Source organism: Uranotaenia lowii, chromosome 1 (genome assembly GCF_029784155.1).
Source record: "Uranotaenia lowii strain MFRU-FL chromosome 1, ASM2978415v1, whole genome shotgun sequence".
NCBI classification, from domain to species: domain Eukaryota; kingdom Metazoa; phylum Arthropoda; class Insecta; order Diptera; family Culicidae; genus Uranotaenia; species Uranotaenia lowii.
The window spans coordinates 37,608,238-37,620,723 of record NC_073691.1 but is presented as its reverse complement, the minus strand read 5'-3'; the positions used below and the strand labels follow the sequence as shown (position 1 = coordinate 37,620,723).

General features: G+C 35.9%; 1 protein-coding gene across 2 annotated transcripts in view; it reads left to right on the top strand.

Annotated features, from left to right (window-relative positions):
- Positions 1 to 12,486, top strand: part of LOC129753595 (uncharacterized) — an 86,121-nt gene that overhangs the window by 30,921 nt on the left and 42,714 nt on the right. Inside the window, exon 1 of one of the 2 annotated variants that reach the window (XM_055749431.1) lies at positions 5,625 to 6,029. The exons of the other annotated variant lie outside the window; for it this stretch is intronic. The gene's annotated coding sequence lies outside the window, so the exon portion shown is untranslated. Of the gene's footprint in view, positions 1 to 5,624; positions 6,030 to 12,486 lie in introns of those variants that run through there. 2 annotated transcript variants of the gene reach the window in all.

The window sequence follows — 12,486 nt, the reverse complement described above, 5'->3', positions numbered from 1 at the left end:
GATCGAATAAAACATATACATTTTTTTTTGCCAAAATCTGAAATTGAAAAGGCATGGCATTCATTTTTAGAGATTTTCTTTTCTTTGAGGGATTTGTTTTTCGTCTCCATGGGCGAGGAGTCGCGAGCAAACGTCGTTGCAAGATAATAGTAACCAAAGCATAGGGGGAAGTGTTCCTAAATGCGCATGTTGGGTAATATGCGCATACAGCCGATTGACGATGTGGCTGGAGATTCAACGTATCTAATCAGTGCAGTTTGAGGGTAATACGCTATCGAAACATGGCATGAAGAAATTTGATGGTTATATAAAGCCAAAAAAATTTAAAAATTCAAACAAGATTTTTGTCAGTTTTGTTATAATATATTGAACTTTAATTATCGTGCGTAAAGATTCTGTGAACAAAAATTTTAATGGTTTTTCTTTCTAATTCATCTGGAAATCGGAAATTCAATAAATTGAAGCTTTTGGCAAAGTTGTAAATGATAAAATATTGGAATAAGAGACAGGTTCTGAATGCCCATATCAAGGCAGATTAAATGCCTATATCAAGAAAAATAGATTATTCTCATAAATTTTTTACTTTTTATAATTGAAACATTAAATCTACGCTCAAATCACAATCTTACAGCGAAAACAGAAGAATTTCATATTGATCCGATAAAAATACGATATGAACAAAATATTACCATGAAATATGGCCATATGGCATACATAACTATGTTTCATGTAAAACAACTAGTGATGTAAAAAATTTCACCAAAATTTCAGCCTTGACGTATGCTTAACATCCGTTTCTACCATTTTAAATTAAATAATATCAAAATATTGCAAGTGTTATCGAAATATAGCTAAAAACATTAATATGCGCATTTAGCCCGCCAGTTTCGGAAATCGACTATTTTGACTTCTTTTATTATAAAATTATTTTCACAAAACCTGTAAGAGATTTTAACAGAAAAACTGCTCTAACGTATATAAAACAGATATCCGCTCATGTGTATATAGTTTTCAGATTCCTATCTATTGGAATATGGGAGAAAATAAGTGGTTTCCTTAATATGCGCATATAGCCCGCCTCTCCCCTACTGCTCATTGATCGCTGGAAAAAATTAAAAATTAGGCGCCTATTTCTCAACCAAGTACCCATATTTCTTATGCACGTGGGGGTGATATGCAGATGGGTTTTTTTTTCTTGCTTATTTGTACACAGCACATGGTAATAAATGACGCCTAGATGTGACACGGATTGATATTTTATCGATCGAATCAAAACCATATGAACGATTTCAAATATTAAAACCATTTTTAATTCGTGTTAATTCAAGTAGTAAATTGTTGTCCAAAAAGTATGAATTTGGTAAAGATTAATATGAAATAATGTTACGACACTTTGCGGACGTTTAAAAATAAGAAATTAGGAAGCTTTACATTCAATTTCGTATAATCCAATACGACTAGAACGCTAGATACATTAACTGAACAAGAGTCTATTCTATTCTATTTTGTTTATTTTTGGAGGATTTTAACCAACTTGGTCATTCGTCCTCTCAACACGAGTCTGTTCTTTGAAATAGATTAGATAGGATTGAACTATTTGATTTTTTGCAAACGTAAATTGAAGTTATCAATAAAATAATCTACTTTTTGATAACAAAAAGTGAAGATCTGCATTTTCCGGAAGAATTTTCAATTAAGAAAGTAGACTAAAGCAAGTGCAAACTATCAACTTTTACAAAAAATGTATACATTATTTCTTCATCTAAAAATTGTTGGGCCCAAAAAAAATTTGATTGAATAAACTTAACTCTTTTTTTAAAATCATTCACCATAAAACTGTTTACATGTTTACTGTTTGTTTACACACACAATTCAAGTACAAACTTAACATGAAAAGTGTGTTTTTGTTTTACATATTTTGGCTATATAGAAGAGACTTTTGATTAACTTTTTTGTTGCAAAGTTTTTTTGTGATTGATATTCCAGGGGCAGCAGATTTTTATGATAAACTTTTAATATGACCTGAAAGTGTTAAAAATAATATTATTTCCTGTAATTTCTTAGGTGGAATAAGTGAAAACGCGCCATTTAGCTATGAAACATCTACAATTTAAGAATTTTATCTCCAAAATGGCCAGAAAGGATATCCCGAGTGTTGAATCTGAAGCGGATATTCAAAATTATTATAAAGGTCTTTGTAAAGACCTCGAGTCTTTTGGTTGAACAGCATTCAGTAAAATTAAAGTACCAAGCATCAATTTATTCTGGAGAAAAACTTATTAAGGATATAGCAATGGAAGTTTATAAAACAGACAAACAAGAACAAGTATTAAAATTCATTTTAAAGTCTTTTCACTGACGCATCTGAAAAAGACCTATGTGTTTTCACTTGCCCCAATAAATGGGACAAATGTACACTTTGATATTTCCTATTGTCAACATAACTACTATTTTTTTTTTTTTTTTTGAAAATATTACTTTATTCAGAGAATATGAAAGTTGAACTGTGGTGATATTCGTTAGGATTTGACCGGTGTTTAATTTTTGAAAATAAAGATTTACAGTAAAAAAGATACATAATTTTTATTGAGGTTTTGTTTATATGATAATTTCCAAGAAAACAAAATGAACTCATGAAACCATCGAAGCCTGAACAGATTATTTCTTTTCGATCTTTTAAATTTAAAAAAAATCTGCTTTTCAATTAAATGTTATTAAATCTTAAAAATATAACGTAATCCTAAATGAAATCGCATATCACCACCAACAATGTTCAGGAAATTTTGAAATCAGAACTGCTTCAATTAAAATCTTTAAAATAATGGGTGAATATATCTAAACATATGTTTTCCTCTTTTCAAAACCAATCGTTTCTTTGATTCATCGGGTTAAAGTTTAAAGGAATTGATTTGCATTTTTTGCTTGAATAAAAAAAGGAATTTGCAATACACAAAATCGCCAGATTTAATGCCACGACAAGTGCTGTTTGGGAACAATTTAAGTTGAAGTCTATAACTTAATTACCTATCAGGCGAATCTTTTTGGAAATGATTTTGGTTAAAATATGGATTTTAATTCAAACTGCTTCGAAGGATGAGAATGGTGAATAAAAAGCTGTTTGAAAATGGTTAGTAAAAAATCTTTTCTTATGTTTTTTTATTTCTTCAGCTCTAAAAAATACACCATACAAAGCTAATTGGGAGCTGAAAGCGCTGCGTTATGCAAAATATTCGGCAAATACTCCAAAAATTGTCCTGATATTAAAAACAATATAACCAAACGGAATAAATCTACTGAATGGAATACAGCAAATGAAACATACATATTATCAACATACAGTTATTCATTGAACAAGTTACAAAAATTGGATTTTAAAAAACCCGTTGAGTTTAAATTCTTTGGTTTAATTTTGATAGAATTGAGCGGGACGATTCGAGTAAAGGGAAAGAAGGGAAATTAAAGAAAACTAGGAAAACTAGAAAATGGACGCCAAATTGAACATGGTAAGACGAAGTTTACCGGGTCTGCTAGTATTTCTATAGAAAGTATACAATTTTTTTCTTTAAGTCTGTAAAAATTATAGAAAAACTGAAATTTTAAAAGTAAAAGAAAAATCAAATCAAGATCAAATTCTCCAAAATCCTTTTGGCAAAATTGTTGAAATTATGAATTAATAGATGTGAATTCCGTAAAATCCCAAAATTTTATGAAGACGATCTATCTACCTAGCGCCAATGTGGTCTTGCGAATAGGCTGTCACGAGTCTGGTAATTGAGGCATACTGAGTTCGATTTCCCGGTATCGGCAAGAAAAACTTTAGGGTTCGAATCCCATAAGTGGCCGACTGGTATGATGTGTTCCCACCTATAATTAACTATATATGATAAGGATGTTCAATTGGTTACCAGCTGGCCAGGATATATTTTCACGACTCGTTCTTACAAAAATTTTGTGTTTATCATGATTTTATATTCAAAAATCAGTATAATAAAAACCAGGAATATCATCATTTTAACCGAGAGAAAACTTTGGGATTTCAAAAAGAAAAATCGCTAGCAACCCAGGCACCACGTCTTTTTCACTTTTTGGAAGGTCCAAGATCTGTTGATTGACATAATATGGTAGAAATTTGTATATTTGAAGTTCATTTAGGCTGGACAATAATGTCGAATTCTTCTTTTGTTACACACCTTTCCCTATCCATTCCCCCATTCGACATTTACGAAAATCCCTAACGAGAAAATAAATGAAGTTTGAAGAATTTCATGAAATCTTCGAGGTGTGTTCGTTCGCACTGGAGGCTTGCGGTGCGAACCACGCAGGATCAACTATTGTGTTGTGTTAGACTCAACCCTGTCCGATTCTAACACTTCAAAATAGTTGATTCGGGCTTGAACAAACGTTAAGTATGTGGTGAAAATGCTTCTTAAAAATTTCTACCCGCTCATTTTTCAACGCCTGTAATTTTCTTCTAATCCTCTTCTATCCATTTACAATTTCCTAATGTTGAAATGTTCTCACTATGAGAACATAACATTCACCGATAAGGCCGTAAAAATTAATTTCAAACAAAAATTCACGGTGATCTTAATTAATGGTACGTGGAATTTTTTAAAGGATCTGAACACATTTCTGACCAAACACGTTTCACGTTCTCGTTTTTACTAAAACTTTTTCTTAAAAATTTAACACACCCTTTTTCGTGGTTCAAGATATTAAATTTAAAAATTTGTTACAGCGAATTTTAGATTTTGATTAAGATTTAGAATGCCGGCCGAATTTTTTTTCGATTCCTTCGCGGTCCTTAATGTGTTAACTTACAATGATTTTTTCTCAATATCTCGCAATTAAGCGATTACAGCTTGGCAGTCTAGCTAGAATGATGGCATATTGGGAGTCCCGATTCGGGACTCGTATTGGGACATTTTAGCAAACTCAGATTGGATATTGGACGATCTTCAGTTTATTCTAAACTGAAGCATCGGCTTATAAGTTTTTTTTTGAAAATTGTTTGCGAATTGCACTGTAGCTATTCCAAATTAACTCCTCTAAATTTTTCAAGTTGTTCATAAACATCCGAAAAAAAAACAAATCGAATTTTGTTTACGCGAAACTACATCTAGCTGACAATTATTGTTCGCCTCCTGTAAGTGTTTCGCTTGATGCTGGCGCAGGTGTAACTCACGTACTTTGAGAAAGCTCATGTCCTTGGGTACCACCTGGACGTTGTTCTCAGCATATCAGTCGCTTTCTAGTACACATTTTACAAGAAATTGATAGTTTTTTCTTCATCAGCAAAAATCAACAATCCCGTGACCCTCGGCAAGCAACCGATATTTTTGGGTACAATATGAGTAAGAAATTAAAGAAAATTTATTCACCGGCAACTCCGCCATTGAGTAGTAAGAAAACTCCGGCGCTCTTCTTGGATCGAGATAATACTTCGGAAGAGAGAACGGAGTTCTACTCTCTCCCGACCGATTGACCGATTGCTCTCAGTCAGTCTATGTTGTTGTTATTTTTGTTAAGGTTGGTGTTTTCCCTTTTGAAAATGTGCTTGATTCGAAAATGGCAGCTCCGGCTTCGTGCTCCCGGCTGCTCACGAGTTAGTCTTGTGCTCGCTCTCGGTCCGGTCGGTTCTCCTGCTTGCTCGTTCGTTGGTTCGGTCGCGTGTGTTCGCCGTGCTGCTTATATCGTCGTGGAGTGCCCCCTGGTCTCCCTGGTTTGACTGCCTGCCAGTCTGTGCAACATAGGTTTTCTGGCAGGGAAACAGCTGAACACCCTTCCACAGTGCAATTGGGAAGTTTCGTTTCGTGTGTCATATGGCGTAAAAAGAGGGGGCGCGCGTGGCGCTTACAGACTTAGGCTAGCTGACCGTGCTTGCTGTTGCTGTTGGTTGAAGTTGCTGCTGCTGCTGATTATTTGCCCTTTAAATTGAACGGTCTCCCGAGCGAGCGAGCGCGTTTTATAACATTTCTGGTGGCAAACGCACAAGAAAAAGGCAACCCAACAAAGTGTGTGACCAAATGGTATGGTTGATTTTTTCATTTGTTCCTTTCCTCAATGAGTTTTTTTTCTTTACTTTTCGTTGCTTGCTGCTGCTGCTGCTCGTTTAATTTAGTTTCATTTTTGTGTTCGATGGGTACGACGTGCCTGAGCGAAACTCGAACAAAGATCGGGGGGTTTCTCGAGCGCACACTCACGACGAGAAACGGCTGTCCGTCTGCTCGAACTTGTTTTGTAGAGTAGAGACACACTGCGGCCAAGAGTGGTATTTTCTGCTACTCATATACTTAACATTCGGTACTAGCCGCGATTAAACTTATGTTTTAAACGAAACGGTAACTTCTTGCTGCCATACAGCAACTGTAAATTGGCCGGCCAACCTTAGGAACATACTTGCCTATTTTATGGGAGTATAAGTGTGTTTCTGATTCGGTGATAAGAAGCAACCAAGTGTGGAGGAAAATTGTTTTCCTCCACGAAAATGTCACAAGCCGTGAGGGAATATAGGTCCGGTGTTTTGCAACATACAGTACTGTCTCACACCCTCATTCCCCTTTTTCTTTTCCTGGCTCTCGCATTTCCGATTTGTGAACGCAAAACCAATGGGATTGCTATATTTGTAACGTGGTTTTTACGCTAAATATAGCGCTAAGATCCGAAACGGAAAGCTCCCAATCAACTTAGAACATCTTGACGTGAAGAAATCGAGCAGCTCAAGTCCTCTCATCTCGTGCTGTTTCGATCATCATATGCGAATCTCAAAGGAGCCAATTTTAACATGTATGCGCTACCATAGCCGGAATCATCAATTCATAGGAAACGATTGTGATGTAAGGTAACCCTTATCGAAACCTATAAATTAGGAAGTGTCACACATTGGTCGGAATGCGGGCCACATTGGCCTTTAACAACAAACCGATGTGAGATGAATCCCTTCAAGTTGGGAATCTCTCGAAACGGATCGATTTGTTCCGGGGATACTCCTGGCTGTGGTCCAAACTTTTGTCCTCAGAAAAAAAAACATGAGGAGAACAAATATGATGTAAAAGGTAGAAGAAAAATCCAACCGGAAACGTGCTTCATACAACCGAATGAAAGGCCGGAAATCACTCCACATTCGATTCGTGGAGGTGATGTTTACACCGCAAAGTTTTAACCGGAAATATGGGGAAATCACATTTGGCTGTTTTTGAGTACCTATTACAACCCTTGAGTGGGAATATGACCGTAATGGCGCTGAAACTCTCATACTCCCATTTCATCATATTTGTACCTAAGTAGTTGGTGTTGAAGTACGAAGAACGTGGTGTCGGTGTTGTGAGTTGGCACAGAAAAGGGTGCGGCTGGCAGGCAGGAATATGGCTTTTGTTGGAAGCGTTATAGGGTTAGTGGGATTTCATGAACAACAACAACTGAATGAGTGAGATGATTCATTGCCTGCCTGACTGCCTGCAATCATGTTCGGGGTTTGGGATTTTGGGAACTGGGGATTTCATCAGAATATCAGGCTTACAATAGCCTTCTGATGTTGTGTTTTGTGAACGATTTTTATGTTCTTAGAGCTCTGGGATATCAATCATGAAGTGAAGCTAATAAGTGATAACAGTTTTACTACGTCACTCTCAATCGTTGTGACGACCATATCATCGGAGAGGTTAACGGCAGATTGTGCAACATTATGTGTGGGGTGAAGCAGAAACACTTATCATATTCGACGATGTTTTAATGTGATTAAATCCAAATGAAATAAGAATGCGGATTTAGATGTAAATTTGCTGAAAATTTATAACACCACTTGCACTATTTTGTTAAAAAACACCAAGTTTTCTCTTTCAGGATGCATACAGGATGCGTTGGTGTTACAAAAAGAAAGAGAATGTTGTTGTTTTCCTCAATCTGTAAAAAGCCTTTGGTAGCCTGAATGACGAAATTCCGCTAAAAATCAGATGAAAATTTTATCTGATAGCTTTCCAGAAAATTTTGATTTACTGCAGAACAAATCCTGTCTATTTTGTAAGTGGAAGCTTTTAAAAAACTTAACCTTGCTAAAACAAAGTAGATTTGGAGAAGTCCAACAACACGATAACGCAGCTCTTCAAAAAAAACCCAACTGTTGGAAATAATCCATTACAAATACTTTCTATTTATTTATTTATTTTTTCTAATTTTTTTAAACCGAGAGCATAATGTTGGCTTTTGTGAAAAAAGTTATAGAAGTTTTCTTTTTCCGCGTTTGGTCAAATTTTATTTGTTTTTCGAAGGGATATTCATCTCTCATTCATTCACATTTTTCAGATCAAATTTTAATTAATTTTAAAATAAATTTTTTTTGAGTATCGATCAAATTATCCATACCGATTTCGAAGTGGATGATTTTTATTTTGAATTTTTAATTGTTAACGGCTTAGTCAGTTATATTTTTGAAAATTAAACGAATGATTTTTACTACTGTCCAGACGTTCCGGCTATTTTTGTTGCCTTTTTCAGTGGAGAACTGTCAATTTATTGTAGCTATGTAACATTGTCTTTTTAAGTTTTACAAATTGAGGTTTTCTAGCCACTAATTGTCCGGTTCGTTTTTTGCCTAGTGACTTTTTTTTTGGTAATTGTTAGCTGAATGTACTTTAGTAGTGCTTTAAATATATGTTTAAGTTAGTAAGAGCAAGTTCACTGGTGTTGGGAAAAAGTGATAGAAATTTTGTCACTTTTTGCACATTTTGAAAATTTTGCCATGCAAAAACATTTTCAAGAACTGTGGCCTTCAAGTTTTTTAACAACACGTGTTGTAGTTTCGAATGCTGTGATGCAAAAAACAGCAATATTTCTTTCACAAACGGCTGAAATAGAAACAGTGCTGTAAAAAATACAACGCCCAAAGAGCTTGAAAACAGTTTTGCTAAGTAAAATTTTCAAAATGTAAAAATTTCTACCACTTTTTCCCAACACCAGTGAACTTGCTCTAAAATAAGGTATATCCTATTGGCGATTTGCAGCTCGAAACGACACTCAGAGAGCACTGCGATCAAAATGATGATGTCAAAGATTGATGTGTTAAAATGCGTAGGATTTTTCGAAAACAAGCAAGGAATTTTGAAAATTTCGGTGTTGAAGGCGAGATTTATTGAGAGTTGATTGAAGAGTTAGGTAAGAAAAAGGGAATATTTTTATCTTCCATATTTTTAAACCAAGTACATTGTTCAATTTTGGTGGATTTTAGATCTCCGAAAAATAACTCATGTGTCGTTACAAAAAGGATCCACAATGACTGAAGTGCAATTCTGTTTTCGCAGATATGGTTAGAAAACCAGAAGCAGCAATGACAAGAAACATATTTCGGTAAAGATATGGCCTCGAAAACTATAATAAGAATCAGGAGAAGTTAGTGAACGAGTCGGCTTTTGCGACATGTGATTTACTAACAAACAGAAGTTTGTGCGAACTCAATGCAAACGAATGAGAAAGAGAGCCTAAATCAATAAGGTTGATAACATCTAGCCGGAGCCAAATCCGTTTTCCATCTTGTTGGAATATCTGCAACTATATAGGATTTGTCTTTGTATCGTGTGACCAACATGTATTTGTTAAGTGCTAGTGAATTTGTTTTTAAGCTTTTTTTTGCCTTGAGAGCATATGAGATGAAAGCTTAAATCTGAGAAAAAAAGCTTAAATCTGAGAAAAAAAAAGCTTAAATCTGACAAATAAAAGTGTCGAGGGCTCAGGGTAGCAGTGGGTGATTCCCAGACATTAACTGATGCGGACACCTCCCAAATTTTCGGGTAAGTTATTTCTATTCACTTTTTCTTATGGTCCAATGATGACACAATTCCACTTACAGTTCAAACAATTTATTGCACATTAAATACACACTTTTATTTAGACTTTAATAAACTTTAACGACTTATACGATACTTTATTTCTAACACTTAACAATTATAACTTCAAAACGAATATTGTGGGACACTCTTCGGCCTGGCCGTCTTATCGTCGCGCTGGAACAATCGTAAGTGATGGAGAATGGCGATTCGAAGCCAAGCCAAGCTTTCTTTTCGCTGGCGAAGAAAGCGTCCTTTCTTCTGCCAAACAATTCGCTTGCAGAACAATAATTTGAAAGCGGTGAAATATTTCTCGCGCCTCGCGCGCCTTCGCGTACTACGCCGTGTCGAATATCGATGCCTCGCTCGCTGCTCGATTACCATGCCGGAACAAAAAGCTTAAATGTGAGAGATGTGCTACACACAGATCCCTGCAACGATACAGGATTTGTCTATGTATCGGGTGACCAACATCTATTTGCAAAGTGTTAGTGAATCTCGTTTTTAAGCTTTTTTTGCCTTGAGAGCACAGGAGATGAAAGCTTAAATCTGAAGAAAAAAGCTTAAACCAGAGGAAAAAAGCTTAAATCTGAGAGATGAGCTCCACACTAATTGTATATCGTTGCTGGGATCTGTCTATAGCATTGCAGGAGCCTGTTTGTTTACAGGTGGAGATTTTAAGTTCCTGTATTAGTGTTAGGTTTCTTTGGTTCTGGCACGGGGCGGGGATGCAATGCTACGGGATTTCTCTATGTATCGTGTGACCAGCACCTTCCCATACAACCATTTGGTGGGTATTTCGAACTTGCAACACAAATATACGTGCAAATATACGTGTAAACATATCGTATATAATGCAGCAAAACCAGTATACACCAAGGTCTTTTTCTACACTGATATACGTACCGCGTAAAAAAAAACCGTGTAAAAAATACCGTGATAATTCCCGAAAACCGAGTAAAAAAAAACCGTGCTAATTGCAAAAAACCGTGTAAAAAAGACCATTAAATTTATGCAGCTTTGAAACTTGAAACAATAAGACATGTAACTAGACACTTTAGACCTTAGACCTGACACCTGAGACCTGAGACTTGAGAGCTTAGACTTAAGACATGAGACCTGAGATCTGAGACTTGCTTACTGGTACCTTAGACTTGAGACCTGACATTTGAGACATGAGACCTGAGAACTGATACGTGAGACCTGAGACTTTCGACATGACACCTGAGACCTGAGACTTGAGACCTGAGATCTGAGACCTGAGACCTGAGACCTAAAACCTGAGATCTGAGACCTGAGACCTGAGACCTGAAACCTGAGACCTGAGACATGAGACCTAAAACATGGGACATTAGACCTGAGACCTGAGACACAAAACATGAGACCTGAGACATTAGACATGAGACATGAGACCTGAGACCTGAGACAATAGACATGAGACATGAGACCTGATATAAGCTTTCATCTCCTATGCTCTCAAGACAAAAAAAAAAGCTTAAATATGAGGAAAAAAAAGCTTAAAAACGAGATTCACTAGCACTTTGCAAATAGATGTTGGTCACACGATACATAGACAAATCCTGTATCGTTGCAGGGATCTTATTTAAATACGATAAAGAATATGCATAGGCCGCGCATTGTAGGTGCAGATATACGGATTGTCGTAATAAAATCATGCCATGCATTTGAATACGATAAAGAATATGCATGTGCCGCACACTGTAGGTGCAAACATACGAAAATGAGTTTAAATAACATTCTATACGATATAATCTGTAAACTAAAATACGACTTCTGGTTGTCTGGGTTTATGCAAAGTGTTAGTGAATGTCGTTTTTAAACTTTTTTTCCTCATATTTAAGCTTTTTTTGCCTTAAGAGCATTGGGTTCAATTTTGTAGAGTTCCATGATTAATTTTGACTAACACAGACGAAATTGATTTTCAAATCAAATTTAAAGCAGTCTCATAAATTTCTGCAATCATGTTTTACGTTCATGGGAGTCCAGTATTGGTTTTACAAATTTGAAACATGCCACATTCCCCTTACAGAAAAAATATCGAAAAATATTGAAAATAATGATCAATTTTTTGTAAAGAAATGAATCCAACTTAGATGAAATTTCAGGGACTAGAAAGGGAAAATTGATGTTGAAAAACATGCGAAAAAAATTCGCCTTGTCTCCCGGTGAGACTTGAACCCACATCTTGCGCCTCTCCGGGGCCCATGTATTAACATTCTACTACAGGAGACCAACCTGGCGTACCAATACGCCAGGTTGGTCTCCTGTAGTAGAATGTTAATACATGGGCCCCGGAGAGGCGCAAGATGTGGGTTCAAGTCTCACCGGGAGACAAGGCGAATTTTTTTTCGCATGTTTTTCAACATCAATTTTCCCTTTCTAGTCCCTGAAATTTCATCTAAGTTGGATTCATTTCTTTACAAAAAAAGTTTCGCTGACTGAATGTTTGAGTCAAGACCCATCTTTGGGTCACAGTTTAAAAATAATGATCAATCTTACCTCGTACTACGGTATTAATAATATATCAGTAAAAAACAGCATGGGCTAAATTCTTTTACATGCGTGTAGTGAGACATCGGGTTTAAGAATTTTTATCTATATAAGCTCAGATTAAAGCCTGGCATGGTGGAAATGTGAAAAATATGAA